This window comes from Rhipicephalus microplus, chromosome 10 (genome assembly GCF_043290135.1).
Source record: "Rhipicephalus microplus isolate Deutch F79 chromosome 10, USDA_Rmic, whole genome shotgun sequence".
In the NCBI taxonomy this organism is placed as follows: Eukaryota; Metazoa; Arthropoda; class Arachnida; order Ixodida; family Ixodidae; genus Rhipicephalus; species Rhipicephalus microplus.
The window spans coordinates 100,798,531-100,811,029 of record NC_134709.1 but is presented as its reverse complement, the minus strand read 5'-3'; the positions used below and the strand labels follow the sequence as shown (position 1 = coordinate 100,811,029).

General features: G+C 44.3%; 1 protein-coding gene across 1 annotated transcript in view; it reads left to right on the top strand.

Annotated features, from left to right (window-relative positions):
* LOC142774831 (GTP-binding protein Di-Ras2-like) overlaps positions 1-12,499 on the top strand; it is a 176,581-nt gene that overhangs the window by 89,102 nt on the left and 74,980 nt on the right. The window lies entirely within an intron of this gene.

Below are 12,499 nucleotides of genomic sequence, written 5' to 3'. Positions count from 1 at the left end.
TGCCGATGCCATCGACTTCTTTGGCCTCCCGATGGATGTATTGATCACCCCACGCCCCCATCCGAGAGCTTCCAGCACCTAACGTGGTTTTGCACTGTCCACATTGATGAAGTATTGATTATGATTCTGCGATGCTGATACAAAGGCCACGGGTTTAATTCCAACCGTGGCTTTAACATTTCGGTTAAGGCAAAATGCCAGGAGCACGTGCACTGTGCAATGCCAGTGCTCGTTAAAGAAAACCGGATAGCTCAAACTTCCGGAGCTCTCTACTACGGCGTCCCTAACATTCATATCGTTCTTTTCTGACGTAAAACCGAAAATATAAGTATTATTTCTTCACGACCTCCAAGATCGGTGGCAAGGCAAGCTGTCTGCACTTCACCTACTCTTGCACTGCCTGCATGATTGGCTCAGCTCTCCCCAAACAAAGATGACATGGGAGGACGTAATCACGTGACGCCACGCCGTGTGACGTCGTGTTCATGTCACAAATTTTCTCTATATTTGACGTCATCACGTGATTACTTTTATTTTCAAAACTAGTGTAGACAGCGCCGACGCGGGACGACAGCGGGAAGTTATCGCATTTGGTTCGGCACTTAAACCTCTCACCTTAAAAAATAATGGGTCTCAGCCTAAATTAAAGTAAAGCTTTCTGCGAGGCATGCCGGTGTGCGATCATATACCCACCCCAGAGTCTGGGACTGTTTCAGCGAAAAATTTTACACAGCTCTCATACGGTGCGAGGAGTCACTCGAACACTTGCACTCTAGCGTGGCGAAAGCGTAGAACTGCAATATTCTTCCCGCTATGTCAACTGCACAATGCGTGGGTAGTTGAAAGGTGCACCCTTTGTGAATATACAAGCCACAATTGGTCATGGTGATGATTTACAACATCAGCGAAGTGTGCAGCTGCGTGGGGGCGCTTATGCTTTGCGCATGCGTGACGATGCTTCACTGATTCGTAAAATTATGAATTAAGACGTACTCGGCGCTTCACAGCAGTGCTTTCAGTCTACATTCAAGGAAAGTTTAAAACAACCAACGTTTGGAGTTTAGACATTACGCGTTTAGGCGACAAGGTTGTGGGGCCGTCTGTGAAGCGATGCTTGGCTAGCGAATGAGAAGGCGATGTAAATGTGTCACGATTACATCGACTTCTCACGCTCTTGCGTCCTACTCTTGAAGACAAAGCTAAACAGTTCTCCCGGATTCTGATGCGTCAAGAAACAGACAGACAAGACACTGTGACGGGGCGAAAAATAACGAAAACGAAGCGGCCATATTTGCGATAGGTATGACTTTCGAGTCATGCATAAAGCTTGTTTCGGGCTTTATTCAGGGGTGAAGGAAGGGCGAAGGAATGAAGGCTGTCTCAAGAAATTGTGACGTCACGCGAAAAATGGCAAGCAGCTCTTGCAGTGCACTTCTCGAGCAATGAGGACGCAAAAAACAATAAAAGAAACTGAAAAGAAACACGCCTGCAGGACAAGCATGAAGTAACGACTGTCATAGCTGGACACTTAAAGAGCTCTCCTCGAATATAAAGAATGACGCCCGAAACGAACAGGCAGGTGTAGACAGGGTGAGCGCAAAATAACGACTGTGTCAATTTTTTATTGTTGTCTATGAGCATCGCACTCCTTTCATGAACGCGGCTGCCGCAGTGCGTGAGGTGACTTTCGTGCTTTCTGTAACTTCAACTCAAACGTGCGGTGAAAACACTGGACGTAACAACCGCTCCTGTTACGAGATAAGAGCGCGGGCACGAATGACCCTATGGTGCACCTTCACACGCGTGGGGCGAAGACCTTTAAGTCGTGTCCTCCGCGCCCTTCGTGCCATCTCGCTAGTGATAACAAGAATACGCTGAAGTCGCCGAGCTCTGAGTACCGCCAGCAGTATGTGGTGTATATAAATAGCTCACCGTTAGTGAGCTCAAGAACGTACGCTCTGTGGCCCCAGTCGAATCGTGCCACGCGCTCGTTGGTGAGGGATCGTAGGTTCAACTCCCGATGACGGAACTGTTGCTTTGCCATCTCCTAATGTATGTTTCACAGCGTCATATCCGTGACGGAAGTACGTCAAGGGAGCTGTGGTGTACCCTGACATAAAACACATTCGTGTTACAGAAGGAAGGATGGCTTTATTATTTCGATCCTTTGGGGAAAACACATGAACAACAGTGACTTTATTGTTTTTTCCCGAGACACAAAGTCATTGCACTCTGCTTCCTCGATTCTGGGCAACACGATTTCCAGCCTCCATTGTGTCTCGCCTCACCAACCATACATGAAAGCGCCCCATTCGAAGCGCTGAATTATGCTTCAGATTCCGGACAAAGTGTGCCATAAATCTGGCTCATGTTGCGGAATTTATATGAGTACTAGAAAAGGTCCCACAAACTGGGTCGCTGCCCGGCAGTTTTCGATTACTTTCGGGTTGGACGCGTGGCTGAATGGCCTATGGAGCTGCCTGACCCGGGCCATATATATAGAACGTCTAAATCACAGAGCTCGTACCGAAACTGGTCAACTGCCTCGTCGTGTGACGTAAAGATACACTCCCGGGGGATACACGAGCCCTTAAGCTTCGTTGCCCCTACAATGAGGCATTGCATGGACGGCAGTTCTCGCATCATTACACCATATACCGGTACTTCTCTTAGTTGTGCCGCCAACTTACGCTTTTGCAATAATAATATTTCCTAATATTAGTATTAATACTAACGCATTTAATATGTTACGTCCTAAACCCAGATATGAATGTGAGGGACACTGTAGTGGAGTGGTCCGAAACTCTCGCCCTTCTAATCTGCTTTAATTGTACAGCCACTATGTAGTATTCGAGTCTCTACCACTCCTCGTCCACCAAACTGCGACCACCTCAGCCAGAAAGGAACCCTCGACCGTCGGGCTAGCAGCCGGCCACCATAACCGCTACACCACCGAGGTGGACAATGATATTTCCTGCCAGGGTGACGGGACTTCACGTGAAGTTTTAGTGTCCTTTGGTGCGGTGTTTCTGTACTTTTCGTTCATAAGCTTTCCAAGCGGAGTTTCTGTGAGTTGGAAATTTTGTTAACAGTAATGGCGGCATTGCAAGTGGAAAAAAACGGCGAAGGCGAGCACTGGGAAAAAAATTCGCACTCTCTCGATCGCGAGCTTGTCGGCGGTCAGCAGTTTATGGTATTTTTTAAATCTGATGTTTTGATGTGGTGATCTGGTCTGGCGTACTGGATGGACGGTCGGGGACATGATAGTTTTTAAATCAGTAGGTGCGCCGAGTTTGAATGGTCGAATTATAAACTGATGCACTGCAAAAATGATTGCAGAGGCGTTGATATATAATGAAGTTGAAAAACGTAAAAGATTCTTGTCCCTATCTACTGTAATGGACGAAACGTTTTTTTTTTTTTTTCCTGCGACATTAATACAAGCACTGCACGCTGAAAACATGCTGAAACGTTCCTCCTGTAGAGGGTGCTTCACCTTGCTAATGCTTGCTATGTGAAGAAACTCTAAACAGACAAATCACACCTTCTAATGAAGAAGCCAGCGATCTTTCAACCGATGCTTGTTATGACTCGAAGGGTTTGCTGGCGTAGTCACAGAACACTGCGCCTTTGATTGCGTGAACTTTGGCCCTCGAAACTGCGCTGGTATTGTGCGCATTTATGTGCGTCTTCACCAATAATTGATGCTCCCGCGATCGCGGTCTTCTCGGCCGTCAGCAGTTTCTGATTTCAAAATCCAAACACTTATCGATGTCAGTTGTCATGTCACGTTGCCAGGTTTCACTGTTGCCTGGATATGAAAGCCTGATGGTCGTCGTCGTTGCCTCGATAAGTGAAGTGTAACGCCGCTAAGTACTGGAATGAAGGTCCACTTCCCGTTACGAAGCAAGGAAACAGCTCAGAGAGATCGTTGCACAGTGCACTATAGATATTTAAATGAAAAAGAAAAAATGGAAAGAAAGATAGAAAGAAAAAGAAAAAAGAAGAAAAGAAAGAAAGAAAGAAATAAAGGAAGAAAGAAGGAAAGAAAGAAAGAAAGAAGGAAAGGCACGCATACCCCGAGCTTCGCTTGCTCCTCTGCCCCCCCCCCCCCCCGGTTGCGGCGGCCGCACTTCTACAGAGGCGAAATTCTGGAGGTGCGTGTACTTACACTTAGGTACACGTTAAATTACTTCGGATAGTCGAAATTTAAGGGATTCTTCTTTGGCATTCCTCAAAACCCTATCCTGATTTCGGGACGTAAAATTGTAACCATATCATTAATATTGTTACCACCATTCTCGCGTTTGAGTTAGGGCTCGTGAATTCTTTTCCTTAGTTTGAGACAAGCTGTCAACGCGGTATTTCACACGACTCACATTTCATGCGAGGCGCCCCTGGTTTGCATTCGATAGAATGTCATTTGATGTTGTTTAAGGGGCCCTGCAACACTTTTTGAGCATGGTCGAAAATCGCTGCTGATTGGTAGTATAGGCTCCCGACAACACGCGAGCCAAGTATTATAGCGCGGCACGCGGCCTGTAATTCACAATAAATTATCAAAGTCAGCTGTAAATTGCTTTCTCCTCACTCAACAAATCACGCAATATGCCCAAAAATCACACGTAGCAAACCCATCTATCAGCCATTGGCTGGTTTGAACATGGCACACTCGTTCGTTACAGAGGTCGCCGCGGGAGGCCGCTGCTTGTCCACGTGTGCGCGCGCGATCACACTGAAAAAAGCCGCGAATTCACAGAAAAAAACAAAAAAGTGCTCAACGACACGAGGTGCGCCATTCCTCCCTGCTTAGCTTCCAGTGCTTTCGTCGCGACGAGAGAAGAGAGGATGTAATCAGAGCATGCGAAAACCTTTGTAGCTCCACTCGCACTGGAAAGATTTTTATAAATGTTTGCGGCCTTGAATTTGTGGGAAAATAAACTTTTCCATTGAATTTATTCCATCGTTACTTGAAAAAGTGTTTCAGAGACCCTGTAAAATTCCGCCCTTAATTCTTATGATATCAATTTATGTAGCTTCATTGCAGTAATTTGTGTGAAATTAACAATATAGTTTTTATGTTCCTACACTTCTAGCTTACTTTTCTTTAGATGAAAACTACAGAAAATTATCTAGGTGATTCACAACTCCCCAAACAGTTTGCTTGTCAACTATATGAACAAAGTTTCAACTGACCATATTTACTCCGAAAAAGTCTTGAGGATGATGATTTGCAGGAACGAACGTCTTTACAAACAGTATTGCCAAAATGCTGTTTCCAGTGACATTTCTTAATCAATAATATATTGTCTCTTTAGGCCTCCCTTTTCTTCTTTATTTTACACCACGTTTGCATCGCGGGTTGTGTGTCGGAAAATCGCGACGTATCCGCATGCACACATGTTGAAAGATTTGCAGCCCAAACATAAAAACTCAATGGTTCCCCTATGCATTCTCTTAAGATGACTCGAAGGCGTAAGCTACCGACTTTTTCTTCAACGCCAATGCGCTGATGCAGCCCAGCCACCGTTCAAACACTTTCTGCACCTGGCCTAGTTTCGCACCGCCTCCGAGATCGGGTGCAGCTTACGTGGTTTCGCATTGCCTTCGTGATTGGACTGTCCTTTGCCAAGTCGCGATGTTTTCTGACGACGTCATGATGCGATGTGATGTCACGTGGCCTCTCGGCAACGTTATGATTATGTCATGATAACGTCATAAGATTCTGCTATCTGTAATGTCATTGCCGCGTCATATGAGGACGTCAAAACACGATGATTTCATGCGTAGCTTGTACTTGACGCTACGGAATGACTTCCAGTCAAGAGAGAGAATAAGAGAGAAAGGCAGGGAGGTCAACGAGAATTGTGGCATCTGGTTTGGTCAAATTTCGCGTTTGATGGGGCATCTAAAGCTCTCGTTTTGAAAATGTCCCCTATTGTGCCTCTCGACCGGTGTTTATATAAATGAAAACGTTTTATTTATTTCCTTTATTATTTCAATAAACTGCAGACTTTCGCAGTCCAAGCAGGAGTGGTAGTACATAAACGGTTACAATTCTGTTGAAAGCCACGAACACATTCCAAACAAACAGTTCAATTCTGTGTGACATGTTAAAAAGTTTCAAAGATACATCGTTCAGGCCACATGCGAGCACACTGCAAAAATACAATCTTTCTCATTATTCTTTATTCAAGAATTACCCTGCATTGCCTTTGGGCGTAACAGCAGGGTGATTTACAACAGCGATACAAATAGGTCTTCATTTGCACAGCATCCTGTTTTTTCAGCAAGCTTGTTCCATTTGGCTAAACGCTTCGGAAAAAAAAAATTCGCATATATGCACGTCCTGGGCCGGTATTCACGGATTTTGTGCTTGTAATCATTTCGCATAGAAACATAAAAAGGTGTACTTAATAATTATGCCTACCTTGTTCTTATGAAAAAAAAAACAGTTTCAGTCTTAACTTCTACCGTCATGAAGACAATTCCCAATTCAATTCTTGTTCCATCATTGTGACGCTGTCCATTCTGTGGTACCAGCCCAGGACGTACCTGGCTGCTTCATATTTAATACCTTCTGTACGAGAAGTGATACTGGCTTCCGATGGATCCCACAATTGGCAGGCGTACTCTAGTATGGGTCTTACACATGTAGTACACGGATTCCGTTTTAATTCAAATTCGCGACATCTTACGTTTCGTTGAACAAAGTTCAGCGCCCGTCCAGCCTTACCAACTGTCTCGCTGATGTGCGCATTCCATAAACAATCAGCAGAAAACTCGACGCCTAGGTACTTAGAGACATCAACTGTGGTAAGGAGGTGCTTATTCATAGAAAAAAAATTACAATGTTGACAATATCCTAAATAAAAGAAAAAAATACCGCTGATTTCTTGAACAAAAGACTCTGCCGTTTCACAGTTAACCGCAGATGATGATAGGATATTCTAGTATGCTACTGATGATAAAAAAAGCAGATTTGTTTAACATGTGCTGACATTTAGAAATCCCTACTGTCTTGTTACAATGTGACTCGTGTACACTAGCAAATCCCAGCTTAAATAATTGACACAAGACTCGGGAATCCAACAGATGCAAGGTACGCAAAAGCACAAATCTTTCTCTCTGACTTTGGATCGCTTCGCTTATTTATTTTAAAGTATCCCTGTCTTGAAAGCATTATCGAGATCAGCGATACATAGCGAAAATAAAAATAAAATCAGTCATATGTTGCCTGCGCAGTTTGACAGTGTATGTTAGGTGCGGCCTGTGTAGTGTGTTCTCAATTGCGGTGGTTGGAAAAGATAGACAGTCTCAGCTGAACCTTGATCCTGGAATGAAAGATCCTTCACGTGGTTTTCTTTTCACAGATCAGTGTGCAGTGAGCAAGACAGGGTAAAACGTATGGTATTAACGTTAAAAACTGTTCATATAAAGTGGAGCCGCCAGGAGTGCTACCACTTGCGAACAAATGGACATGATTCAATACATTTCAGAAGAAAATAAGAAATGTGGATCACAGCTATACCGGTTGTCACATGGGTGCTTTTGATTTGTGATTAGGGCAGATCTAGATTGGACTTTTCAATCGCGATCAACAATATTCGCTGCTAGAAAGTCTGAACTAATGCGGATCGAGTTTGGCGCAGACATCAGCCGTATCGGGAGGCAAATCGCAATGCGCTGATCATAGCAGTCTTAATCCCGGCCGGGCGTAATCATAATTGCAGGTGACCGTAGAGCAGTGCCTGATCCTGGTCGAGTCTTATCTGTATTGACGCTGATCGTGATCTGATTAGGCTTGTGACAGTGGCGTCAATGACAGGTTTTCCAAGGCATTCAGTGTAAACTTCTTTCAGATCCCTAATTCTTACGTCAGGGTCGCTTTACATTTTTTTTTTTCGTTTATGTCCCTCACGTCATTTTTCACACGAATCTCCAAACCAAGCGCCGTAGCAGCAGAATAGTGGCCATGTGTTTCCTTACTAGAGTGTCTGGAAAGCTTCCAGCAGTGCGTTCCAGTTTTCTATGCTGGTCAACGGGTCGCGGCCTTGTTAAGCTGTCCAGCCGAGACGTCACTGCGTCCACACGAACGAGGCCAAGGTTCGGGAAGGCGCCACATAAAGGGAAAACACGGCGTCGGCCTGGCGGACGCGACCACTACGCGTCGGCGGAAATAGGCGAGCGAACGTACCGTAGTTTCGCGACCATTACCAGCGCTATAAAAGCAATTTGACGAGCAGTCTAAGTACGTCATCAGTTTCATTGTTTCATTACGTAGTGCACATACCCATCCTCAATCAAACTCCTAAATGAAAACTTATGAACGTCTCGTTTCGAAAAAAGAGTGACACTACACTCCTCATGCCTCCTTCAAACCTAATGTAACCTTTCCGTGATGCCTCATAAAAAGGTGAGAATCACCATGGTGTTTGATAGTCAATGTCTCAAACCTGTTGGCTGCTCTGTTAGAAATAATATCGACTCATTTGTTAATGTTCACGTTTGAGTTGTAAATTTTATTTCATGTCCCTTCTTGTTTGCACACTGTATAATGAGTTCTGTGATTTCTCTCGTGATCAACGCGCTTCTAACGGCCTTGCTTCTTGCTGCCATACATTCAAATCTGGGGTGAAGGCCTTGTCCGGAGACATACGAGCCTCGTTTTGCCTTACCTTCAGGACATTTTTCACATTGTATGTCAATGTCTGAAAATATACAATTGAAATGGAAAAGCGTATTGCAATTCTCATGACATGGGTGGTAGTTCACTAGTATCACTCAAGAAAAAGGTATGTAACAGCTGCACCTTACCGGCACTTACCTAAGGTGCAATAACAGCCCTGCCGCGGTGGTCTAGTGGCTAAGGTATTCGGCTGCTGACCCGCAGGTCGTGGGATCAAATCCCGCCTGCGGCGACTGCATTTCCGATGGAGGCGGAACTGTTGTAGGCCCGTGTGCTCAGATTTGGGTGCACGTTAAAGAACCCCAGGTGGTCGAAATTTCCGGAGCCCTCCACTACGGCATCTCTCATAATCGTATGGTGGTTTTGGGACGTTAAACCCCAAAAATCAATCAATCAAATTAAGGTGCAATAACAGGGTGGCTTGCAAAGAAGGTTAAACATAAATTGAGGACAACGCAGCCAGCACTAGACAGCAAATTGATAGGCATAACTTTGAAAAGACAAGAAGAAAGCTCAGTATATCAGGCAACAAATGGCCGTTGAGGACATATTAGTCAAAGTCAAGATACCAGCTGGTTATTAAGGGTAACTGACTGTAATCCAGAAGAAGGCAAACGCGCGAAAGGGGGACAATGAGTTTGATGAGCAGGTGAGATTGAGAAGCTTGCGGTTCTAACGAGACCGCAGCAAGCCGACGACCAGATTTATTGGCGGCCTCTCCCTTAACTCTCCTCAGAGGCATCTCCCCAGAGAAGCGTGAATCAAGGGCTGCAGCCTTTTGCTTTATAGATATTTTTTTTCCAGACGGTGTTTCTAAACAGGAATACGCGTCACCACAGGAGATGACGTCAATACAAATCCCTTTAAAACTATCACACCAAGGGCGACAAGGCCACTTTGAGAAAGATAAGTTCTCCTTTAGAAACTTTGGCCAGCCTGCCTGAGGCACTTCCGCAGTTCATCCTCCTTATCCCACTAGGTGTTTGCATCTGTCGGCTGCCATCTGCATTTTGAACTAGCTTAAAACAGGCTTTTGCCCCGCCTTTGGCGTACCAGGCGCTCATGATGACTGTGACGTCGGTGTCTACAACGGTTCACTCGAACTGGGAGCCCCCTGGCTTTCAATTCTTCTGGGAAAATTTGGCCCTGAATGAACACCTAAATTATTCATTATTTTAAACTATGTAAAATAAATGTCATAACTGATTTTCATGTATGCTTTTATGGTTGTAAAAGTCTGCTGTTGCTGCTGTTCTATGGGCGGCAAGGCCCAGTCAGGCAATGCTTGCCTTCTACCGTGTCTTTTTGGGCGATTTCACTCTTGTTCTCAATAAAGAAATAAATAAAGGCTTTCCATTTAGATTACAGCAACTCTGTCATATAAATGAACGTGCTTCGAAGCACAAATAGCTTCGTATATTTTGGCATTTGGAGTTGAATGCTCAAGTGAATGCTTGTGAATGGCATATCAGTGACTGGTGAATAAATGCTGTTCGCTGATTGAGCATGAACATCACTTAAGAAATTACCGTCACAAACGTGTAGTATCGTTTAATATGTGCGAAAGAGTCAGGAGATGGCTTCTCTGGGTTTTCGGTGCCATGTCTGTTCATTCTAACACCTGTCCACTAATTCGAAGTCCACTTAAATTGAACCATTTCCTAGTCAACTTTGAGTGCCATTCATTTTACGTCCGCATTAATATGCACTCAATGACAACATAACGGCATATACGTCTGAAAATTAATAACAGCTCAGTGAATAGTTCGCAAGCGACAATCATACCCCCCAGACGCCGTCCAGGAATGTACAACATGTATGCAAGCTCGAATCGGGGCGTGCAAGTTCTCAGTGTTGTGCCGATCTCAACAAAAGACGCGAGGAAAGACCGACGAAGTGCGGTACGTTTCCCTCGACGCGTCCGTATCATTCCGCTGAACAAAGACGGGTCATCTCGATCGCAAATATCCGTTCTTTGTTATTTTTGTTGGTGTTTTATCGTGTTCGTGAGTTTCATATGTCCGGCTTTGTTATTCTCGAAGCTGGAACGAGCTTATAACACTGTTTTTTAAACCATTTCGCTACTATTGACGAGTGTATACGTCATGATTGATGACGGTTGCCCTGCTCATTAAACAGAAATCGGTTCTAGATGGAGCTCTATGACTCAACACACTCGTCATGCTTGAGTTTCTTGACGCTAGATGGCTTCACTTGCTCATGTTTAGCCCAATGTGTGTCGACGTTCATTTTATTGCAATTTTTATTGTACAGGGATACATAGAAGCCATTTTGAAATTTTCTTTTTTACGCACTTATTAAAATAAGGGCAGCCCATCAAACTGAAAGAATGTCCCCATTTCATTTATAGAGATCTCTACAAATTCATCGAAAAAGAAATCGGTGATTTTCAAGAGATCTTTTGTTTTCTTTTTTGACGGTACTGAAAGGGCTAAAATTAAATCTTCAGACGCCTTATCAGAGACGCGAGAAGTGACGGTCAGTGGTTTTGGCATCAACTGTAATGCTGTAAATCTTCACCACTATGTGGTGATGTGACCCTGTGACGTTAATTACGACATCACAGATCACCCAAGTTTGTGACTGAGTTGAAGATGCCAAGCAACGTGACAATTCTGAATATGACGTCTTCGCATGACGTCTTCGCATGACGTCGTCGCTTCGTCAAAAGTGTACCAATCCTGAAGGTACTGCGAGACCATGTGACGTGCACAAAACACGTGCACAAAACTATTAACGCATCCAATCCCGGAGTACTGCTAGCCGATGTTTGGTGCGAAAAGCTAGGTGCAGAAAGGAGTCCGATCAATACAATCCACTGACAAGGCGAAGAACAATAGAGATGGTTTTGGCATTCGAGTTGTCTCCGGCAAGTGAATGAGTTACCACGTGAATTTTAACGCAACAGCACTAAAGAGCACATTTTGTGGACATTCTCGCGTGGGCGTCGGTGCCAGTGTCGCTGGTCGTGAGCGAAAAATGAGTGTTGTTCGGGAGCAACAAATGATTGAGAAACACGCAAATAAAATGAATAATAAATTAAAAAATTCCCTCGGAGTGAGATTAAAATTCAGACTTTCTGCTCGGAAAGCGGGTGGTCTACAACAGAGCCACGCCATGGTTCGAATCTGCTTCGGAAAAATATTACTATATGAATATTTTGAAGCGGCAGGTGTCTCTTTAACGAACCTGATATTGTGTGGCAGAAGCTTAGACCCCCATCAGTTGGTCCCCTATACGATGTTTTCACGTCTTGTGCTGTAATATTGCAGAGCAGGTAAGCGCTGAACAGGAGCCCTATTATAATACATCACTTGTTCATGTTTTTATTCTGGTGTGACTTGTTGATGCATTTGTGGATTTGAACGAGTAAACTCTGTATGGTCCGGTCAAATCATTTGCGGCTTCCGGAAAAAAAATTTTCTTCGAAAAGGGCATATCATCACCGCTGCTCTGTCGAAGCTGTTGCGAGCCGATGAGTGTGACGAATCGCTTTTGATGTCTAGGTTTTTCCGCACTGAAACACCAAAAACTGTTTTTCAGTCACTAATAAACCTGATCAGCCTTGCTTAAGGTAAGTTAGAAGTTCGAGCTATAGGGGCAGTAAAACGGGAAAGTAAAACTCGGCTTTACAGAGGTAATTGAATATTCAATGAACATAAATGAGGGTTTGCCGAACGTCTGCCATTCATCGTGTATATATGTATCCTTGTTGATGCTAGGTACATCTCCATCTCGACGACTAACATCCATGATAATCGTATTGAACGAGCTATTGTGGTATATGTA